This window comes from Triturus cristatus, chromosome 1_1 (genome assembly GCF_964204655.1).
Source record: "Triturus cristatus chromosome 1_1, aTriCri1.1, whole genome shotgun sequence".
Lineage (NCBI taxonomy): Eukaryota > Metazoa > Chordata > Amphibia > Caudata > Salamandridae > Triturus > Triturus cristatus.
Window position 1 is genome coordinate 201,393,297 of NC_140579.1, and position 16,531 is coordinate 201,409,827.

The following is a 16,531-nucleotide window of genomic DNA, read 5'->3' on the forward strand; positions in this document are numbered from 1 at the left end:
ATGAGTCAGTCAGTGAAAGTGAGTGTCAGTCAGTGAGAGTGAGTGTCAGTCAGTGAGAGTGAGTGTCAGTCAGTGAGAGTGAGTGTCAGTCAGTGAGAGTGAGTGAGTCAGTCAGTGAGAGTAAGTGAGTCAGTCAGTGAGAGTGAGTGAGTCAGTCCGTGAGAGTGAGTGAGTCAGCCAGTGAGTCAGCCAGTGAGTCATGCAGTGACTCAGTCAGTGAGAGTGAGCCAGTCAGTGAGAGTGAGTCAGTCAGTGAGAGTGAGTCAGTCAGTGAGTGAGAGTCAGTGAGTCAGTGAGAGTCAGTGAGTCAGTTAGAGTGAGTGAGTCAGTGAGAGTGAGTGAGTCAGTGAGAGTGAGTGAGTCAGTGAGAGTGAGTGAGTGAGTCAGTCAGAGTGAGTAAATCATTGAGAGTGAGTGAGTCAGTGAGAGTGAGTGAGTCAGTGAGAGTGAGTGAGTCAGTCAGTGAGAGTGAGTGAGTCAGTCAGTGAGTGTGAGTGAGTCAGTCAGTAAGAGAGAGAGAGAGTCAGTCAGTGAGAGTGAGTCAGTCAGTGAGAGTGAGTGAGTCAGTGAGTGAGAGTGAGTGAGTCAGTCAGTTAGAATGAGTCAATCAGTGAGAGTGAGTCAGTCAGTGAGAGTGAGTCAGTCAGTGAGAGTGAGTGAGTCAGTGAGAGAGAGAGTGAGTCAGTGAGAGTGAGTGAGTCAGTCAGGGAGACTGAGTCAGTCAGTGAGAGTACGTGAGTCAGTCAGTGAGAGTGAGTGTCAGTCAGTGAGAGTGAGTGTCAGTCAGTGAGAGTTAGTGTCAGTCAGTGAGAGTGAGTCTCAGTCAGTGAGAGTGAGTGAGTCAGTCAGTGAGAGTGAGTGAGTCAGTCAGTGAGAGTGAGTGAGTCAGTCAGTGAGAGTGAGTGAGTCAGCCAGTCAGTCAGCCAGTGGGTCAGTCAGTGACTCAGTCAGTGAGAGTGAGCCAGTCAGTGAGAGTGAGTCAGTCAGTGAGAGTGAGTCAGTCAGTGAGAGTGAGTCAGTGAGAGTGAGTCAGTGAGAGTGAGTGAGTCAGTGAGAGAGAGAGTGAGTCAGTGAGAGTGAGTCAGTCAGTGAGAGTGAGCGAGTCAGTCAGTGAGAGTGAGTGAGTCAGTCAGTGAGAGTGAGTGAGTCAGTGAGAGTGAGTGAGTCAGTCAGGGAGACTGAGTCAGTCAGTGAGAGTACGTGAGTCAGTCAGTGAGAGTGAGTGAGTCAGTCAGTGAGAGTGAGTGAGTGAGTCAGTGAGAGTGAGTAAATCATTGAGAGTGAATGAGTCAGTGAGAGTGAGTGTGTCAGTGAGAGTGAGTGAGTCAGTCAGTGAGAGTGAGTGAGTCAGTCAGTGAGTGTGAGTGAGTCAGTCAGTGAGAGAGAGAGAGTCAGTCAGTGAGAGTGAGTCAGTCAGTGAGAGTGAGTGAGTCAGTCAGTGAGAGTGAGTGAGTCAGTCAGTGAGAGTGAGTCAATCAGTGAGAGTGAGTCAGTCAGTGAGAGTGAGTCAGTCAGTGAGAGTGAGTGAGTCAGTGAGAGAGAGAGTGAGTCAGTGAGAGTGAGTCAGTCAGTGAGGGTGAGCGAGTCAGTCAGTGAGAGTGAGTGAGTCAGTCAGTGAGAGTGAGTGAGTCAGTGAGAGTGAGTGAGTCAGTCAGGGAGACTGAGTCAGTCAGTGAGAGTGAGTGTCAGTCAGTGAGAGTGAGTGTCAGTCAGTGAGAGTGAGTGTCAGTCAGTGAGAGTGAGTGTCAGTCAGTGAGAGTGAGTCTCAGTCAGTGAGAGTGAGTGAGTCAGTCAGTGAGAGTAAGTGAGTCAGTCAGTGAGAGTGAGTGAGTCAGTCAGTGAGAGTGAGTGAGTCAGCCAGTGAGTCAGCCAGTGAGTCATGCAGTGACTCAGTCAGTGAGAGTGAGCCAGTCAGTGAGAGTGAGTCAGTCAGTGAGAGTGAGTCAGTCAGTGAGTGAGAGTCAGTGAGTCAGTGAGAGTCAGTGAGTCAGTTAGAGTGAGTGAGTCAGTGAGAGTGAGTGAGTCAGTGAGAGTGAGTGAGTCAGTGAGAGTGAGTGAGTGAGTCAGTGAGAGTGAGTAAATCATTGAGAGTGAGTGAGTCAGTGAGAGTGAGTGAGTCAGTGAGAGTGAGTGAGTCAGTCAGTGAGAGTGAGTGAGTCAGTCAGTGAGTGTGAGTGAGTCAGTCAGAGAGAGAGAGAGTCAGTCAGTGAGAGTGAGTGAGTCAGTGAGAGTGAGTCAGTCAGTCAGTGAGAGTGAGTCAGTGAGAGTGAGTCAGTCAGTGAGAGTGAGTCAGTCAGTGAGTCAGTGAGAGTGAGTGAGTCAGTGAGAGTGAGTGAGTCAGTGAGAGTGAGTGAGTGAGTCAGTGAGAGTGAGTGAGTCAGTCAGTGAGAGTGATTGAGTCATTGAGAGTGAGTGAGTCAGTGAGAGTGAGTCAGTCAGTCAGTGAGAGTGAGTCAGTCAGTCAGTGAGAGTGAGTCAGTGAGAGTGAGTCAGTGAGTGAGTGAGCCAGTGAGTGAGAGTGAGTGAGTCAGTCAGTGAGAGTGAGTCAATCAGTGAGAGTGAGTCAGTCAGTGAGAGTGAGTCAGTCAGTGAGAGTGAGTGAGTCAGTGAGAGAGAGAGTGAGTCAGTGAGAGTGAGTCAGTCAGTGAGAATGAGCGAGTCAGTCAGTGAGAGTGAGTGAGTCAGTCAGTGAGAGTGAGTGAGTCAGTGAGAGTGAGTGAGTCAGTCAGGGAGACTGAGTCAGTCAGTGAGAGTACGTGAGTCAGTCAGTGAGAGTGAGTGTCAGTCAGTGAGATTGAGTGTCAGTCAGTGAGAGTTAGTGTCAGTCAGTGAGAGTGAGTCTCAGTCAGTGAGAGTGAGTGAGTCAGTCAGTGAGAGTGAGTGAGTCAGTCAGTGAGAGTGAGTGAGTCAGTCAGTGAGAGTGAGTCAGTCAGTCTGAGAGTAAGTGAGTCAGTCAGTGAGAGTGAGTGAGTCAGTCAGTAAGAGTGAGTGAGTCAGTCAGTGAGAGTGAGTGAGTTAGCCAGTGAGTCAGCCAGTGGGTCAGTCAGTGACTCAGTCAGTGAGAGTGAGCCAGTCAGTGAGAGTGAGTCAGTCAGTGAGAGTGAGTCAGTCAGTGAGAGTGAGTCAGTGAGAGTGAGTCAGTGAGAGGGAGTCAGTCAGTGAGAGTGAGTCAGTCAGTGTGTGAGAGTGGGTGAGTGTCAGTGAGAGTGAGTCAGTCAGTGAGAGTCAGTCAGTGAGAGTGAGCAAGTGAGTCAGTGAGAGTGAGTCAGTCAGTCAGTGAGAGTGAGTCAGTCAGTCAGTGAGAGTGAGTCAGTGAGAGTGAGTCAGTGAGTGAGTGAGTCAGTGAGAGTGAGTCAGTGAGAGTGAGTCAATTAAAGTGAGTCAGTGAGAGTGAGTCAGTGAGAGTGAGAGTGAGTGAGTCAGTCAGTGAGAGTGAGTGAGTCAGTGAGAGTGAGTGAGTCAGTCAGTGAGAGTGAGTCAGTGAGAGTGAGTCAGTCAGTGAGAGTGAGTCAGTCAGTGAGTCAGTGACAGTCAGTGAGTCAGTGAGAGTGAGTGAGTCAGTGAGAGTGAGTGAGTGAGTCAGTGAGAGTGAGTGAGTCAGTCAGTGAGAGTGAGTGAGTCATTGAGAGTGAGTCAGTCAGTGAGAGTGAGTCAGTCAGTCAGTGAGAGTGAGTCAGTCAGTCAGTGAGAGTGAGTCAGTGAGAGTGAGTCAGTGAGTGAGTGAGTCAGTGAGAGTGAGTGAGTCAGTGAGAGTGAGTCAATTAAAGTGAGTCAGTGAGAGTGAGTCAGTGAGAGTGAGAGTGAGAGAGTCAGTCAGTGAGAGTAAGTGAGTCAGTCAGTGAGAGTGAGTGAGTCAGTCAGTGAGAGTGAGTGAGTCAGCCAGTGAGTCAGCCAGTGAATCATGCAGTGAATCAGTCAGTGAGAGTGAGCCAGTCAGTGAGAGTGAGTCAGTCAGTGAGAGTGAGTCAGTCAGTGAGTGAGAGTCAGTGAGTCAGTGAGAGTCAGTGAGTCAGTTAGAGTGAGTGAGTCAGTGAGAGTGAGTGAGTCAGTGAGAGTGAGTGAGTCAGTGAGAGTGAGTGAGTGAGTCAGTGAGAGTGAGTAAATCATTGAGAGTGAGTGAGTCAGTGAGAGTGAGTGAGTCAGTGAGAGTGAGTGAGTCAGTCAGTGAGAGTGAGTGAGTCAGTCAGTGAGTGTGAGTGAGTCAGTCAGTGAGAGAGAGAGAGAGTCAGTCAGTGAGAGTGAGTCAGTCAGTGAGAGTGTGTGAGTCAGTCAGTGAGAGTGAGTGAGTCAGTCAGTGAGAGTGAGTCAATCAGTGAGAGTGAGTCAGTCAGTGAGAGTGAGTCAGTCAGTGAGAGTGAGTGAGTCAGTCAGTGAGAGTGAGTCAGTCAGTCAGTGAGTGTGAGTGAGTCAGTCAGTAAGAGAGAGAGAGAGTCAGTCAGTGACAGTGAGTCAGTCAGTGAGAGTGAGTGAGTGAGAGTGAGTGAGTCAGTCAGTTAGAATGAGTCAATCAGTGAGAGTGAGTCAGTCAGTGAGAGTGAGTCAGTCAGTGAGAGTGAGTGAGTCAGTGAGAGAGAGAGTGAGTCAGTGAGAGTGAGTCAGTCAGTGAGAGTGAGCGAGTCAGTCAGTGAGAGTGAGTGAGTCAGTCAGTGAGAGTGAGTGAGTCAGTGAGAGTGAGTGAGTCAGTCAGGGAGACTGAGTCAGTCAGTGAGAGTACGTGAGTCAGTCAGTGAGAGTGAGTGTCAGTCAGTGAGAGTGAGTGTCAGTCAGTGAGAGTGAGTCTCAGTCAGTGAGAGTGAGTGAGTCAGTCAGTGAGAGTGAGTGAGTCAGTCAGTGAGAGTGAGTGAGTCAGTCAGTGAGAGTGAGTGAGTCAGCCAGTGAGTCAGCCAGTGGGTCAGTCAGTGACTCAGTCAGTGAGAGTGAGCCAGTCAGTGAGAGTGAGTCAGTCAGTGAGAGTGAGTCAGTCAGTGAGTGAGAGTCACTGAGTCAGTGAGAGTCAGTGAGTCAGTTAGAGTGAGTGAATCAGTGAGAGTGAGTGAGTCAGTGAGAGTGAGTGAGTGAGTCAGTGAGAGCGAGTGAGTGAGTCAGTGAGAGTGAGTAAATCATTGAGAGTGAGTGAGTCAGTGAGAGTGAGTGAGTCAGTGAGAGTAAATCAATCAGTCAGTGAGAGTGAGTGAGTCAGTCAGTGAGTGTGAGTGAGTCAGTCAGTGAGAGAGAGAGAGTCAGTCAGTGAGAGTGAGTCAGTCAGTGAGAGTGAGTGAGTCAGTCAGTGAGAGTGAGTGAGTCAGTCAGTGAGAGTGAGTGAGTCAGCCAGTGAGTCAGTCAGTGAGAGTGAACCAGTCAGTGAGAGTGAGTCAGTCAGTGAGAGTGAGTGAGTCAGTCAGGGAGACTGAGTCAGTCAGTGAGAGTGCGTGAGTCAGTCAGTGAGAGTGAGTGTCAGTCAGTGAGAGTGAGTGTCAGTCAGTGAGAGTGAGTGTCAGTCAGTGAGAGTGAGTCTCAGTCAGTGAGAGTGAGTGAGTCAGTCAGTGAGAGTGAGTGAGTCAGTCAGTGAGAGTGAGTGAGTCAGTCAGTGAGAGTGAGTGAGTCAGTCAGTGAGAGTGAGTCAATCAGTGAGAGTGAGTCAGTCAGTGAGAGTGAGTCAGTCAGTGAGAGTGAATGAGTCAGTCAGTGAGAGTGAGTGAGTCAGTCAGTGAGTGTGAGTGAGTCAGTCAGTAAGAGAGAGAGAGAGAGTCAGTCAGTGAGAGTGAGTCAGTCAGTGAGAGTGAGTGAGTCAGTGAGTGAGAGTGAGTGAGTCAGTCAGTTAGAATGAGTCAATCAGTGAGAGTGAGTCAGTCAGTGAGAGTGAGTCAGTCAGTGAGAGTGAGTGAGTCAGTGAGAGAGAGAGTGAGTCAGTGAGAATGAGTCAGTCAGTGAGAGTGAGCGAGTCAGTCAGTGAGAGTGAGTGAGTCAGTCAGTGAGAGTGAGTGAGTCAGTGAGAGTGAGTGAGTCAGTCAGGGAGACTGAGTCAGTCAGTGAAAGTACGTGAGTCAGTCAGTGAGAGTGAGTGTCAGTCAGTGAGAGTGAGTGTCAGTCAGTGAGAGTTAGTGTCAGTCAGTGAGAGTGAGTCTCAGTCAGTGAGAGTGAGTGAGTCAGTCAGTGAGAGTGAGTGAGTCAGTCAGTGAGAGTGAGTGAGTCAGTCAGTGAGAGTGAGTGAGTCAGCCAGTGAGTCAGCCAGTGGGTCAGTCAGTGACTCAGTCAGTGAGAGTGAGCCAGTCAGTGAGAGTGAGTCAGTCAGTGAGGGTGAGTCAGTCAGTGAGTGAGAGTCACTGAGTCAGTGAGAGTCAGTGAGTCAGTTAGAGTGAGTGAGTCAGTGAGAGTGAGTGAGTCAGTGAGAGTGAGTGAGTCAGTGAGAGTGAGTGAGTGAGTCAGTGAGAGTGAGTAAATCATTGAGAGTGAGTGAGTCAGTGAGAGTGAGTGAGTCAGTGAGAGTGAGTGAGTCAGTCAGTGAGAGTGAGTGAGTCAGTCAGTGAGTGTGAGTGAGTCAGTCAGTGAGAGAGAGAGAGTCAGTCAGTGAGAGTGAGTCAGTCAGTGAGAGTGAGTGAGTCAGTCAGTGAGAGTGAGTGAGTCAGTCAGTGAGAGTGAGTCAATCAGTGAGAGTGAGTCAGTCAGTGAGAGTGAGTCAGTCAGTGAGAGTGAGTGAGTCAGTGAGAGAGAGAGTGAGTCAGTGAGAGTGAGTCAGTCAGTGAGAGTGAGCGAGTCAGTCAGTGAGAGTGAGTGAGTCAGTCAGTGAGAGTGAGTGAGTCAGTGAGAGTGAGTGAGTCAGTCAGGGAGACTGAGTCAGTCAGTGAGAGTGCGTGAGTCAGTCAGTGAGAGTGAGTGTCAGTCAGTGAGAGTGAGTGTCAGTCAGTGAGAGTGAGTGTCAGTCAGTGAGAGTGAGTGAGTCAGTCAGTGAGAGTGAGTGAGTCAGTCAGTGAGAGTGAGTGAGTGAGTGAGTCAGTCAGTGAGAGTGAGTCAGTCAGTGAGAGTGAGTGAGTCAGTGAGAGAGAGTGAGTCAGTGAGAGTGAGTCAGTCAGTGAGAGTGAGCGAGTCAGTCAGTGAGAGTGAGTGAGTCAGTCAGTGAGAGTGAGTGAGTCAGTGAGAGTGAGTGAGTCAGTCAGGGAGACTGAGTCAGTCAGTGAGAGTGCGTGAGTCAGTCAGTGAGAGTGAGTGTCAGTCAGTGAGAGTGAGTGTCAGTCAGTGAGAGTTAGTGTCAGTCAGTGAGAGTGAGTCTCAGTCAGTGAGAGTGAGTGAGTCAGTCAGTGAGAGTGAGTGAGTCAGTCAGTGAGAGTGAGGGAGTCAGTCAGTGAGAGAGAGAGAGTCAGTCAGTGAGAGTGAGTCAGTCAGTGAGAGTGAGTGAGTCAGTCAGTGAGAGTGAGTCAGTCAGTGAGAGTGAGTCAGCCAGTGAGAGTGAGTGAATCAGTGAGAGAGAGAGTGAGTCAGTGAGAGTGAGTCAGTCAGTGAGAGTGAGCGAGTCAGTCAGTGAGAGTGAGTGAGTCAGTCAGTGAGAGTGAGTGAGTCAGTGAGAGTGAGTGAGTCAGTCAGAGAGACTGAGTCAGTCAGTGAGAGTGCGTGAGTCAGTCAGTGAGAGTGAGTGTCAGTCAGTGAGAGTGAGTGTCAGTCAGTGAGAGTGAGTGTCAGTCAGTGAGAGTGAGTCTCAGTCAGTGAGAGTGAGTGAGTCAGTGAGAGTGAGTGAGTGAGTCAGTGAGAGTGAGTGAGTGAGTCAGTGAGAGTGAGTAAATCATTGAGAGTGAGTGAGTCAGTGAGAGTGAGTGAGTCAGTGAGAGTGAGTCAGTCAGTCAGTGAGAGTGAGTGAGTGAGTCAGTGAGTGTGAGTGAGTCAGTCAGTGAGAGAGAGTGAGTCAGTCAGTGAGAGTGAGTCAGTCAGTGAGAGTGAGTGAGTCAGTCAGTGAGAGTGAGTGAGTCAGTCAGTGAGAGTGAGTGAGTCAGTCAGTGAGAGTGAGTCAATCAGTGAGAGTGAGTCAGTCAGTGAGAGTGAGTCAGTCAGTGAGAGTGAGGGAGTCAGTGAGAGAGAAAGTGAGTCAGTGAGAGTGAGTCAGTCAGTGAGAGTGAGCGAGTCAGTCAGTGAGAGTGAGTGAGTCAGTCAGTGAGAGTGAGTGAGTCAGTGAGAGTGAGTGAGTCAGTCAGGGAGACTGAGTCAGTCAGTGAGAGTGCGTGAGTCAGTCAGTGAGAGTGAGTGTCAGTCAGTGAGAGTGAGTGTCAGTCAGTGAGAGTGAGTGTCAGTCAGTGAGAGTGAGTCTCAGTCAGTGAGAGTGAGTGAGTCAGTCAGTGAGAGTGAGTGAGTCAGTCAGTGAGAGTGAGTGAGTCAGCCAGTGAGAGTGAGTGAGTCAGCCAGTGAGTCAGCCAGTGAGTCATGCAGTGACTCAGTCAGTGAGAGTGAGCCAGTCAGTGAGAGTGAGTCAGTCAGTGAGAGTGAGTCAGTCAGTGAGTGAGAGTCAGTGAGTCAGTGAGAGTCAGTGAGTCAGTTAGAGTGAGTGAGTCAGTGAGAGTGAGTGAGTCAGTGAGAGTGAGTGAGTCAGTGAGAGTGAGTGAGTGAGTCAGTGAGAGTGAGTATATCATTGAGAGTGAGTCAGTCAGTGAGAGTGAGTGAGTCAGTGAGAGAGAGAGTGAGTCAATGAGAGTGAGTCAGTCAGTGAGAGTGAGCGAGTCAGTCAGTGAGAGTGAGTGAGTCAGTCAGTGAGAGTGAGTGAGTCAGTGAGAGTGAGTGAGTCAGTCAGGGAGACTGAGTCAGTCAGTGAGAGTGCGTGAGTCAGTCAGTGAGAGTGAGTGTCAGTCAGTGAGAGTGAGTGTCAGTCAGTGAGAGTGAGTGTCAGTCAGTGAGAGTGAGTCTCAGTCAGTGAGAGTGAGTGAGTCAGTCAGTGAGAGTGAGTGAGTCAGTCAGTGAGAGTGAGTGAGTCAGTCAGTGAGAGTGAGTGAGTCAGTCAGTGAGAGTGAGTCAATCAGTGAGAGTGAGTCAGTCAGTGAGAGTGAGTCAGTCAGTGAGAGTGAGTGAGTCAGTCAGTGAGAGTGAGTGAGTCAGTCAGTGAGTGTGAGTGAGTCAGTCAGTAAGAGAGAGAGAGAGAGTCAGTCAGTGAGATGAGTCAGTCAGTGAGAGTGAGTGAGTCAGTGAGAGTGAGTGAGTCAGTGAGTGAGAGTGAGTGAGTCAGTCAGTTAGAATGAGTCAATCAGTGAGAGTGAGTCAGTCAGTGAGAGTGAGTCAGTCAGTGAGAGTGAGTGAGTCAGTGAGAGAGAGAGTGAGTCAGTGAGAGTGAGTCAGTCAGTGAGAGTGAGCGAGTCAGTCAGTGAGAGTGAGTGAGTCAGTCAGTGAGAGTGAGTGAGTCAGTGAGAGTGAGTGAGTCAGTCAGGGAGACTGAGTCAGTCAGTGAAAGTACGTGAGTCAGTCAGTGAGAGTGAGTGTCAGTCAGTGAGAGTGAGTGTCAGTCAGTGAGAGTTAGTGTCAGTCAGTGAGAGTGAGTCTCAGTCAGTGAGAGTGAGTGAGTCAGTCAGTGAGAGTGAGTGAGTGAGTCAGTGAGAGTGAGTGAGTCAGCCAGTGAGTCAGCCAGTGGGTCAGTCAGTGACTCAGTCAGTGAGAGTGAGCCAGTCAGTGAGAGTGAGTCAGTCAGTGAGAGTGAGTCAGTCAGTGAGTGAGAGTCACTGAGTCAGTGAGAGTCAGTGAGTCAGTTAGAGTGAGTGAGTCAGTGAGAGTGAGTGAGTCAGTGAGAGTGAGTGAGTGAGTCAGTGAGAGTGAGTGAGTGAGTCAGTGAGAGTGAGTAAATCATTGAGAGTGAGTGAGTCAGTGAGAGTGAGTGAGTCAGTGAGAGTGAGTGAGTCAGTCAGTGAGAGTGAGTGAGTCAGTCAGTGAGTGTGAGTGAGTCAGTCAGTGAGAGAGAGAGAGTCAGTCAGTGAGAGTGAGTCAGTCAGTGAGAGTGAGTGAGTCAGTCAGTGAGAGTGAGTGAGTCAGTCAGTGAGAGTGAGTCAATCACTGAGAGTGAGTCAGTCAGTGAGAGTGAGTCAGTCAGTGAGAGTGAGTGAGTCAGTGAGAGAGAGAGTGAGTCAGTGAGAGTGAGTCAGTCAGTGAGAGTGAGCGATTCAGTCAGTGAGAGTGAGTGAGTCAGTCAGTGAGAGTGAGTGAGTCAGTGAGAGTGAGTGAGTCAGTCAGGGAGACTGAGTCAGTCAGTGAGAGTGCGTGAGTCAGTCAGTGAGAGTGAGTGTCAGTCAGTGAGAGTGAGTGTCAGTCAGTGAGAGTGAGTGTCAGTCAGTGAGAGTGAGTCTCAGTCAGTGAGAGTGAGTGAGTCAGTCAGTGAGAGTGAGTGAGTCAGTCAGTGAGAGTGAGTGAGTGAGTCAGTCAGTGAGAGTGAGTCAGTCAGTGAGAGTGAGTGAGTCAGTGAGAGAGAGTGAGTCAGTGAGAGAGAGTGAGTCAGTGAGAGTGAGCGAGTCAGTCAGTGAGAGTGAGTGAGTCAGTCAGTGAGAGTGAGTGAGTCAGTGAGAGTGAGTGAGTCAGTCAGGGAGACTGAGTCAGTCAGTGAGAGTGCGTGAGTCAGTCAGTGAGAGTGAGTGTCAGTCAGTGAGAGTAAGTGTCAGTCAGTGAGAGTTTGTGTCAGTCAGTGAGAGTGAGTCTCAGTCAGTGAGAGTGAGTGAGTCAGTCAGTGAGAGTGAGTGAGTCAGTCAGTGAGAGTGAGTGAGTCAGTCAGTGAGAGAGCGAGAGAGTCAGTCAGTGAGAGTGAGTCAGTCAGTGAGAGTGAGTGAGTCAGTCAGTGAGAGTGAGTCAGTCAGTGAGAGTGAGTCAGCCAGTGAGAGTGAGTGAATCAGTGAGAGAGAGAGTGAGTCAGTGAGAGTGAGTCAGTCAGTGAGAGTGAGCGAGTCAGTCAGTGAGAGTGAGTGAGTCAGTCAGTGAGAGTGAGTGAGTCAGTGAGAGTGAGTGAGTCAGTCAGAGAGACTGAGTCAGTCAGTGAGAGTGAGTCAGCCAGTGAGAGTGAGTGAATCAGTGAGAGAGAGAGTGAGTCAGTGAGAGTGAGTCAGTCAGTGAGAGTGAGCGAGTCAGTCAGTGAGAGTGAGTGAGTCAGTCAGTGAGAGTGAGTGAGTCAGTGAGAGTGAGTGAGTCAGTCAGAGAGACTGAGTCAGTCAGTGAGAGTGCATGAGTCAGTCAGTGAGAGTGAGTGTCAGTCAGTGAGAGTGAGTGTCAGTCAGTGAGAGTGAGTGTCAGTCAGTGAGAGTGAGTCTCAGTCAGTGAGAGTGAGTGAGTCAGTCAGTGAGAGTGAGTGAGTCAGTGAGAGTGAGTGAGTCAGTCAGTGAGAGTGAGTCAGTCAGTGAGAGTGAGTGAGTCAGTCAGTGAGAGTGAGTGTCAGTCAGTGAGAGTGAGTCTCAGTCAGTGAGAGTGAGTGAGTCAGTCAGTGAGAGTGAGTGAGTCAGTCAGTGAGAGAGAGAGAGAGTCAGTCAGTGAGAGTGAGTCAGTCAGTGAGAGTGAGTCAGTCAGTGAGAGTGAGTCAGTCAGTGAGAGTGAGTCAGCCACTGAGAGTGAGTGAATCAGTGAGAGAGAGAGTGAGTCAGTGAGAGTGAGTCAGTCAGTGAGAGTGAGCGAGTCAGTCAGTGAGAGTGAGTGAGTCAGTCAGTGAGAGTGAGTGAGTCAGTGAGAGTGAGTGAGTCAGTCAGAGAGACTGAGTCAGTCAGTGAGAGTGCATGAGTCAGTCAGTGAGAGTGAGTGTCAGTCAGTGAGAGTGAGTGTCAGTCAGTGAGAGTGAGTGTCAGTCAGTGAGAGTGAGTCTCAGTCAGTGAGAGTGAGTGAGTCAGTCAGTGAGAGTGAGTGAGTCAGTGAGAGTGAGTGAGTCAGTCAGTGAGAGTGAGTCAGTCATTGAGAGTGAGTGAGTCAGTCAGTGAGAGTGAGTGTCAGTCAGTGAGAGTGAGTCTCAGTCAGTGAGAGTGAGTAAATCATTGAGAGTGAGTGAGTCAGTGAGAGTGAGTGAGTCAGTGAGAGTGAGTGAGTCAGTCAGGGAGACTGAGTCAGTCAGTGAGAGTACGTGAGTCAGTCAGTGAGAGTGAGTGTCAGTCAGTGAGAGTTAGTGTCAGTCAGTGAAAGTGAGTCTCAGTCAGTGAGAGTGAGTGAGTCAGTCAGTGAGAGTGAGTGAGTCAGTCAGTGAGAGTGAGTGAGTCAGTCAGTGAGAGTGAGTCAGTCAGTCTGAGAGTAAGTGTTGGAAGGCGGACCCCGAGGAGTCGGTGAGACCACCAAGGGGGGGGCCCTCTCACTGCACGAAGTAGCCGAGCGCTGCCGAGAAGTCTCCTGAGAGATCCTTCTCCTATCCCGTACTAGCACAGTAACACCACCACACCGGACTCAAGGAGGTTGTCTCAAGACAAGCAATTCTTTATCATCAATAAAAGGTTACGAGCTCAATATTTACACGAAGGGATCGAGGGATCCACCAAAAGTCTCAATGTCTCTTTGGAAGGGTAGGGGTAGCGGGACAGTCTTTGGCAGGAATGTGGTACGAGGGTACCTGGGGCCCAGTTCTTATCCTCACGCTGGAGGACCTCCGATCTCGGAGGGGTCGAGCCGCGACGGCGTCAGCAGGGCTCTGGCGTACAGTTCGTGGAGAGCCGCGATTCAATCAGCAGGGCTCTCAAGATGGTCTCTGTTCAGCTCGAGCCGCGACGTCGTCAGCAGGGCTCCGAGGAAGGTTCCAGCGAGGTTGGGCCGCGACGGCGTCTGCAGGGCTCCGATGTTCCAGGTGGTTCAGAAAAGGGTTCACAGGAGGGAGCCGCGACGCAGTCAGCAGGGCTCGTGATGGTTCCGACAAGAGTTCTTCTCCGTAGGGTCAGCCGCGATTCAATCAGCAGGGCTCTCGACTCCGGGATACAACTGCCGAGCTGTGGTGGGGTCGCCCCAGATATAGGTCTGGAGCCCTTTGATGTCCGGACCTATGCGCCCGAGGGGGCGGAGTGGCCGGGTGGAGGTGGCCAGACGCCCAGCAGGAGAGGCGCCAGGCCCATGGGAGTTGCAGGGCGATCACACCTCGAGAGGGGAGGACAGTTGGGGGTCCCATCGATACTGTCCTCCGCCGGGGGCGATGAATGGTTCCTGTGGCACCCCCTGGCTAGTTCGTGGTGCCTCGATGTCGGGGCTTCGCTGGGGTCGAGGCCGGGTTGAGCGGGGTCGCGCCGGCTGGTGCACGGTGTGACGTGGATGCCAACAAGATGGCGGAGCCACGAGGAGTATGCGTCCACGTGCAGCTCCGGGTGAAGGTCCTTGGTGCAGTTCAGACGGGTGGCCCGTGACGGCCGGGGCGGGGAACGGGCACAATCCAGGGGGTTAAGGACCACGCCACGAGGCCGGGTCCAACAGTAAGTGAGTCAGTCAGTGAGAGTGAGTGAGTCAGTCAGTAAGAGTGAGTGAGTCAGTCAGTGAGAGTGAGTGAGTTAGCCAGTGAGTCAGCCAGTGGGTCAGTCAGTGACTCAGTCAGTGAGAGTGAGCCAGTCAGTGAGAGTGAGTCAGTCAGTGAGAGTGAGTCAGTCAGTGAGAGTGAGTCAGTGAGAGTGAGTCAGTGAGAGGGAGTCAGTCAGTGAGAGTGAGTCAGTCAGTGTGTGAGAGTGGGTGAGTGTCAGTGAGAGTGAGTCAGTCAGTGAGAGTCAGTCAGTGAGAGTGAGCAAGCAAGTCAGTGAGAGTGAGTCAGTCAGTCAGTGAGAGTGAGTCAGTCAGTCAGTGAGAGTGAGTCAGTGAGAGTGAGTCAGTGAGTGAGTGAGTCAGTGAGAGTGAGTCAGTGAGAGTGAGTCAATTAAAGTGAGTCAGTGAGAGTGAGTCAGTGAGAGTGAGAGTGAGTGAGTCAGTCAGTGAGAGTGAGTGAGTGAGTCAGTGAGAGTGAGTCAGTCAGTCAGTGAGAGTGAGTCAGTGAGAGTGAGTCAGTCAGTGAGAGTGAGTCAGTCAGTGAGTCAGTGACAGTCAGTGAGTCAGTGAGAGTGAGTGAGTCAGTGAGAGTGAGTGAGTGAGTCAGTGAGAGTGAGTGAGTCAGTCAGTGAGAGTGAGTGAGTCATTGAGAGTGAGTGAGTCAGTGAGAGTGAGTCAGTCAGTCAGTGAGAGTGAGTCAGTCAGTCAGTGAGAGTGAGTCAGTGAGAGTGAGTCAGTGAGTGAGTGAGTCAGTGAGAGTGAGTGAGTCAGTGAGAGTGAGTCAATTAAAGTGAGTCAGTGAGAGTGAGTCAGTGAGAGTGAGAGTGAGGGAGTCAGTCAGTGAGAGTAAGTGAGTGAGTCAGTGAGAGTGAGTGAGTCAGTCAGTGAGAGTGAGTGAGTCAGCCAGTGAGTCAGCCAGTGAGTCATGCAGTGACTCAGTCAGTGAGAGTGAGCCAGTCAGTGAGAGTGAGTCAGTCAGTGAGAGTGAGTCAGTCAGTGAGTGAGAGTCAGTGAGTCAGTGAGAGTCAGTGAGTCAGTTAGAGTGAGTGAGTCAGTGAGAGTGAGTGAGTGAGTCAGTGAGAGTGAGTGAGTCAGTAAGAGTGAGTGAGTGAGTCAGTGAGAGTGAGTAAATCATTGAGAGTGAGTGAGTCAGTGAGAGTGAGTGAGTCAGTCAGTGAGAGTGAGTGAGTCAGTCAGTGAGTGTGAGTGAGTCAGTCAGTGAGAGAGAGAGAGAGTCAGTCAGTGAGAGTGAGTCAGTCAGTGAGAGTGAGTGAGTCAGTCAGTGAGAGTGAGTGAGTCAGTCAGTGAGAGTGAGTCAATCAGTGAGAGTGAGTCAGTCAGTGAGAGTGAGTCAGTCAGTGAGAGTGAGTGAGTCAGTCAGTGAGAGTGAGTGAGTCAGTCAGTGAGTGTGAGTGAGTCAGTCAGTAAGAGAGAGAGAGTCAGTCGGTGAGAGTGAGTCAGTCAGTGAGAGTGAGTGAGTCAGTGAGTGAGAGTGAGTGAGTCAGTCAGTTAGAATGAGTCAATCAGTGAGAGTGAGTCAGTCAGTGGGAGTGAGTCAGTCAGTGAGAGTGAGTGAGTCAGTGAGAGAGTGAGTCAGTGAGAGTGAGTCAGTCAGTGAGAGTGAGCGAGTCAGTCAGTGAGAGTGAGTGAGTCAGTCAGTGAGAGTGAGTGAGTCAGTGAGAGTGAGTGAGTCAGTCAGGGAGACTGAGTCAGTCAGTGAAAGTACGTGAGTCAGTCAGTGAGAGTGAGTTTCAGTCAGTGAGAGTGAGTGAGTCAGTCAGTGAGAGTGAGTCAGTCAGTGAGAGTGAGTCAGCCAGTGAGAGTGAGTGAATCAGTGAGAGAGAGAGTGAGTCAGTGAGAGTGAGTCAGTCAGTGAGAGTGAGCGAGTCAGTCAGTGAGAGTGAGTGAGTCAGTCAGTGAGAGTGAGTGAGTCAGTGAGAGTGAGTGAGTCAGTCAGAGAGACTGAGTCAGTCAGTGAGAGTGCGTGAGTCAGTCAGTGAGAGTGAGTGTCAGTCAGTGAGAGTGAGTGTCAGTCAGTGAGAGTGAGTGTCAGTCAGTGAGAGTGAGTCTCAGTCAGTGAGAGTGAGTCAGTCAGTCAGTGAGAGTGAGTGAGTCAGTCAGTGAGAGTGAGTGAGTCAGTGAGAGTGAGTCAGTCAGTCTGAGAGTAAGTGAGTCAGTCAGTGAGAGTGAGTGAGTCAGTCAGTAAGAGTGAGTGAGTCAGTCAGTGAGAGTGAGTGAGTTAGCCAGTGAGTCAGCCAGTGGGTCAGTCAGTGACTCAGTCAGTGAGAGTGAGCCAGTCAGTGAGAGTGAGTCAGTCAGTGAGAGTGAGTCAGTCAGTGAGAGTGAGTCAGTGAGAGTGAGTCAGTGAGAGGGAGTCAGTCAGTGAGAGTGAGTCAGTCAGTGTGTGAGAGTGGGTGAGTGTCAGTGAGAGTGAGTCAGTCAGTGAGAGTCAGTCAGTGAGAGTGAGCAAGCGAGTCAGTGAGAGTGAGGCAGTCAGTTAGTGAGAGTGAGTCAGTCAGTCAGTGAGAGTGAGTCAGTGAGAGTGAGTCAGTGAGTGAGTGAGTCAGTGAGAGTGAGTCAGTGAGAGTGAGTCAATTAAAGTGAGTCAGTGAGAGTGAGTCAGTGAGAGTGAGAGTGAGTGAGTCAGTCAGTGAGAGTGAGTGAGTCAGTGAGAGTGAGTCAGTCAGTCAGTGAGAGTGAGTCAGTGAGAGTGAGTCAGTCAGTGAGAGTGAGTCAGTCAGTGAGTCAGTGACAGTCAGTGAGTCAGTGAGAGTGAGTGAGTCAGTGAGAGTGAGTGAGTGAGTCAGTGAGAGTGAGTGAGTCAGTCAGTGAGAGTGAGTGAGTCATTGAGAGTGAGTGTGTCAGTGAGAGTGAGTCAGTCAGTCAGTGAGAGTGAGTCAGTCAGTCAGTGAGAGTGAGTCAGTGAGAGTGAGTCAGTGAGTGAGTGAGTCAGTGAGAGTGAGTGAGTCAGTGAGAGTGAGTCAATTAAAGTGAGTCAGTGAGAGTGAGTCAGTGAGAGTGAGAGTGAGGGAGTCAGTCAGTGAGAGTAAGTGAGTGAGTCAGTGAGAGTGAGTGAGTCAGTCAGTGAGAGTGAGTGAGTCAGCCAGTGAGTCAGCCAGTGAGTCATGCAGTGACTCAGTCAGTG